Source organism: Oncorhynchus nerka, linkage group LG12 (assembly GCF_034236695.1).
Source record: "Oncorhynchus nerka isolate Pitt River linkage group LG12, Oner_Uvic_2.0, whole genome shotgun sequence".
In the NCBI taxonomy this organism is placed as follows: domain Eukaryota; kingdom Metazoa; phylum Chordata; class Actinopteri; order Salmoniformes; family Salmonidae; genus Oncorhynchus; species Oncorhynchus nerka.
In genome coordinates, this window is record NC_088407.1 from 77,750,176 (window position 1) to 77,756,175 (window position 6,000).

A 6,000-nucleotide genomic window follows, 5' to 3' on the forward strand; every position below is an offset into this window, starting at 1 on the left:
CCTCCCTCAATTAAAACGAAGTGGATAGCAGAGAACATGCCTACGGTTTACCCTCACTCCTCCTGGGACAGACCAGAGCCTTGGGTATGCCGTTTTACGAACTGTTCTTGGTTTTGTAAGCATCACATGGCAAAGTAGCCAGAAGGTTGTGGATTCGCAGACCACAGACGACAAGGGTAGAAAGATATCCATTATAATAAAAGCACTGCATGAATCTATCATCTTATTTGCGGTCCGAGAAAATAATGACCTTTTATTCATGCATTTCATGTAATTATACATCCATTTACCTGACTGGAGACAAGCTTTTTTAATACCACAACAGAGCATGAAAACTAATGAGTGCATGCTGCAACACCAGACACGTGGTGGTTTCTATACAGGCTAATGTTCAAAAAGAGGATAGGCTAAGTTTGGAAAATTTGTCCATCAAGTGTAAAAATGTAGAGCAACAGAACCAGTTACAACTGAAGTATCTGATCGTCAATGAATTGGAGAAAAATCCATTAATTGATTAACACAGCAGACACATATCATCAGGTATTCACTTGTAATTTATTTTTCATTTGGCAACTATCATTTTCTAATTCATTCTATTTTATTGTTGTTAAAAAACTGATTTGTGTTGACTGTGGTTCAATAAGAGCATCTGCGAGGCTAAATGAACAAGCTAGGCATGTATAGCTAGCTCACCACATGATCCTCAAACCAAACACTGGCCAGACACATGTTTCTTCAAGTCAATTCAAAGGCAAATAAGACATTTTTCGTTTCATTGTTATTTAACTCTAAGTGGTTATTTTGTAAAAAACAAAAATACAGCCTAAATGCAAAATGAAGGGCATGTTGTTGAAGTGCTGTTGTTGAAGTGTTGTTGTTGTTGATGTGTTGTTGAAGTGCTGTTGTTGTTGATGTGTTGTTGTTGATGTGTTGTTGAAGTGCTGTTGTTGACGTGCTGTTGTTGATGTGTTGTTGATGTGTTGTTGAAGTGCTGTTGTTGATGTGTTGTTGCTGATGTGTTGTTGATGTGTTGTTGATGTGTTGTTGAAGTGCTGTTGTTGATGTGTTGTTGTTGATGTGTTGTTGTTGAAGTGCTATTGTTGTTGAAGTGCTGTTGTTGATGTGTTGTTGAAGTGCTATTGTTGTTGAAGTGTTGTTGTTGATGTGTTGTTGATGTGTTGTTGTTGAAGTGCTGTTGTTGATGTGTTGTTGAAGTGCTGTTGTTGATGTGTTGTTGTTGAAGTGCTGTTGTTGATGTGTTGTTGAAGTGCTGTTGTTGAAGTGCTGTTGTTGATGTGTTGTTGTTGATGTGTTGTTGAAATGCTGAGTGCTCCTGACAGCCTATAGTGTGTCACAAATGTTTCACAATTGAATTCTTAAATGGCAGGCAATATCATTGAAATAATAATATAGCCTAAATAATTAATTTTTCTGGGAAGGCTTTCCACTAGATGTTGGAACATTGCTGCAGGGACTTGCTTCCATTTAGCCACGAGCATTAGTGAGGTCGGGCACGGATGTTGAGCGATTAGGCCTGGTTCACAGTTGGCATTCCAATTCATCCCAAAGGTGTTCGATGGAGTTGAGGTCAGGGTTATGTGCAAGCCAGTCAAGGTCTTCCACACTGATCTTGACAAACCATTTCTGTATGGAGCTTGCTTTGTGCATGGGGGTATTGTCATGCTGAAACAGGAAAGGGCCATCCCCAAACTGTTGTCACAAAGTTGGAAGCACAGAATCATCTAGAATGTCATTGTATGTTGTAGCATTAAGATTTTCCTTCACCCAAAACATGAAAAACAGCCCTAGACCATTATTCCTCCTCTACCAAACTTTATAGTTCGGGCAGGTAGCGTTCTCCTGACATTCACCAAACCCAGATTCGTCTGCCGGACTGCTGCCAGATGGTGAAGTGTGATTCATCACTCCAGAGAATGTGTTTCCACTGCTCCAGAGTCCAATGGCGGCGAGCTTTACACCACTCCAGTCGATGCTTGGCATTGTGCATGGTGATCTTAGGCTTGTGTTAGGCTGCTCGGCCATAGAAACCCATTTCATGAAGCTCCAGATGAACAATTCTTGTGCTGACGTTGCTCCCAGAGGCAGTTTGGAATTCGGTAGTGAGTGTTGCAACACCGGACAGACAATTTTTACTTGCTTCAGCACTCAACGGTCCCGTTCTGTGGGCTTGTGTGGCCTACTACTTCGCGGGTGAGCCGTTGTTGCTCCTAGACGTTTCCACTTCACAATAACAGCACTTACAGTTGACCGGGGCAGCTCTAGCAGGGCAGAAACTTGATGAACTGACTTGTTGGAAAGGTTGCATCCTATGACGGTGCCACGTTGAAAGTCACTAAGCTCTTCAGTAAGGCCATTCTACCTGAAATGTCTTAAATCAAAATATATATGGGCACCATGATGTGACTATAGGCTCTTGATGATTTGAGAAAGTCGCTGTTCTCTCATCAAGTGATCATATTTTCACCCATCAGACTATTCTCAATTTAATCTTGTCTTTACTAATATGTCAAATTAGTTTAGATTCAGAATGCTCCATTATCAAATGGGCAGGAACAGGGGCAGAGGAAAAATGGAGTCCACTTTCCTACGGTTTGTTTTTCAATAATGCAGGTAGGCTACTGTTTCACTCCCTGCATCAACCACTGTTCGAAGTGCATGAAGCCTCTTGCTGTGGGACTTGGGATATTTCGCCCCAAACTCTGTATGCCATGAGCTCTCCAACCCTGTTCATGCAGCTAACCAGTGCTCTGTATGTCATGGGCTCTCCAACCCTGTTCATGCAGCTAACCAGTGCTCTGTATGCCATGAGCTCTCCAACCCTGTTCATGCAGCTAACCAGTGCTCTGTATGCCATGGCCTCTCCAACCCTGTTCATGCAGCTAACCAGTGCTCTGTATATCATGGGCTTTTCAACCCTGTTCATGCAGCTAACCAGTGCTCTGTATGTCATGGGCTCTCCAACCCTGTTCATGCAGCTAACCAGTGTTCTGTATGTCATGGGCTCTCCAACCCTGTTCATGCAGCTAACCAGTGCTCGGTATGTCATGGGCTCTCCAACCCTGTTCATGCAGCTAACCAGTGCTTAATTTGGGAAACCAAGTGAAATCTGTTTGGGAACATCAATAGTAACATGTTTTCACTACAAAACATATTTCATTAAACTGTTTGACAGCCCTTCTTTCTGCATGCTGGAGAAAGGAATGAAGGAGAGAGAGGAGGAGATGGAAATGCACGAAGAATAGATATTCTGCAGCTAAAGGTAATGTGTCAGCCTATTAATTATAGAAATATGCCTTTTTACTAGGCTATACAAAATCAAATACAAATTCTATGTAATTGTAGGTGAACCAACAGCATAGCATAGGCCTATAAGTTCTCCCTCAGACTCATGAATAGAACGTTTGGAGAGTAGCAGAAGGTAACCAGTCCATCCAGTATGCATAATAATACAGTCCACACTCAAAGGTGATTACTAGAATTTGTTTAATTCTGGAGTATAGGCTAGACCAATTATGTACTAAAGACATCTTAAAATCAGTTGAAAAAAATAAAGTCTGTAATAAATCGTAAAAATCCAAATAACTTCACAAGATGCCATCCCTGCCAAAATAAATCAATCTGGTATTATATAATGGCACAATCATTATTATATTTCAGATTTTTTTGTGGGGCTTGGGCTCATAAATAGGCGCTAATATGCATATGGGAGTTTTGAATGAATCATCACCGTAGAAAGCGCTGTCATTATCTTTGTGTTAGGCTTTGAAACAACATCCACAAGGACCATGTATTCCACTTAGTTTCAACTTGTTGTTGAACTTCTTTCTTGAAATTGATCATCACAGTGATGTGAGTTTCGAATACAATAGAGCCCTGAGTACCAGGCCATTAGCTATCTGATGGTCGTTAGCGAGTGGGTACTACCAACGCATGTCCAGAATGCATAAGAGGATATTACCGTGACTCAATGGTCACGTGGAATTTGACTGCGGTCATGACTCATGACTGCCAGTGTTGCTGTGTCAACAGTCCTATGTACCTGTATGACAGAGTGGTTGTATGACAGAGTGGTTGTATGACAGAGTGGCTGTATGCCAGAGTGGTTGAAGGATGCCATCCCTGCCAGAGCCTCCAGTCTCCTGATACCAGTGGTGCCTACTGCCAGTGGTGCCTACTGCCTCGGACTAAAACACATTACCAACTAAACTCAGCAAGAAAAGAAACGTCCCTTTTTCAGGACCCTGTCTTTCAAAGATAAATCGTAAACATCCAAATAACTTCACAGTTCTTCATTGTAAAGGGTTTAACTTCTTTGGGGTAGGGGGCAGTATTTTCATGTCCAGATGAAAAGCGTTCCCAGAGTAAACTGCCTGCTACTCAGGCCCATATGCTAGGATATGCATAGTATTAGTAGCTTTGGATAGAAAACACTAACATTTCTAAAACTGTTTGAATGATGTCTGTGAGTATAACAGAACTCACATGGCAGACAAAAACCTGAGAAAAAATCCAACCAGGAAGTGGGAAATCTGAGGTTTGTAGGTTTTCAAGTCTTAGCCTATCCAATATACACTGTCTGTGGGGTCATATTGCACTTCCTAAGACTTCCACTAGATGTCAACAGTATTTAGAACCTTGTTTCAGGCTTCTACTGTGAAGTGGGAGAGAATGAGAGCTGATTGAGTCATAGGTCTGCCAGAAGGCCATGTGCTCAGTCAGGCGCACGCCCGTGAGAGTTAGTTCCGTTCCCTTTCATTTCTAAAGACAAAGGAATTCTCCGGTTGAAACATTATTGAAGATTTATGATAAAACATCCTAAAGATTGATTATATACATCGTTTGACATGTTTCTACGAACTGTAATATAACTTTTTTGACTTTGTCTGGACCTTGTGGCTGCGCATTTGGATTACTGTACTAAATCCTTGAACAAAACTAACATTTATTGTGGAACTGGGATTCCTGAGAGTGCATTCTGATGAAGATCATCAAAGGTAAGTGAATATTTATAATGCTATTTCTGACTTTTGTTGACTCCATAACATCTGTATTGCTTGTTTTGGTCTCTGTACTCAGATTATTCCATGGTGTGCTTTTTCCGTAAAGCATTTTTGAAATCTGACACAGCTGTTGCATTAAGGAGAAGTATATCTTTAATTCCATGCATAACAGTTGTATTTTCATCAATATTTATGATGAGTATTTCTGTAAATTGACGTGGCTCTCTGCACTTTCACCGGAAGTTTTGGAGGCAAAACAACAACGCGCCAATGTAAACAGAGATTTTTGGATATAAATATGAACTTTATCGAACAAAACATACAAGTATTGTGTAACATGAAGGCCTATGAGTGCCATCTGATGAAGATCATCAAAGGTTAGTGATTAATCTCTATTTCTGCTTTTTGTGACTCCTCTCTTTGGCTGGAAAAATGGCTGTGTTTTTTTGTGACTAGGTACTGACCTAACATAATCGCATGGTATGCTTTTGTCGTAAAGCCTTTTTGAAATCGGACATTGTGGTGGGATTAACAACAAGTTTATCTTGAAAATGGTGTATAATACATGTATGTTTGAGGAATTTTAATTATGAGAATTTCTGTTTGAATTTTGCTCCCTGCACTTTCACTGGATGTTGGTCAGGTGAGACTTTAGCATCCCACGTACCCTAGAGAGGTTAAACGCTGTTTCCCATGCTTGAACATGTACAGTACCTGTGGAATGGTCGTTAAGACACTAACAGCTTACAGACGGTAGGCAATTAAGGTCACAGTTATGAAAACCTAGGACACTAAACAGGCCTTTCTACTGACTCTGAACAACACACCAAAAGAATGATTCCCAGGGTCCCTGATCATCTGTGTGAATGTGCCTCAGGCATGCTGCAAGGAGGCATGAAGACTGCAGATGTGGCCAGGGCAATAAATTGCAATGTCCGTACTGTTAGACACCTAAGACAGCACTACAGGGAGACAGGAT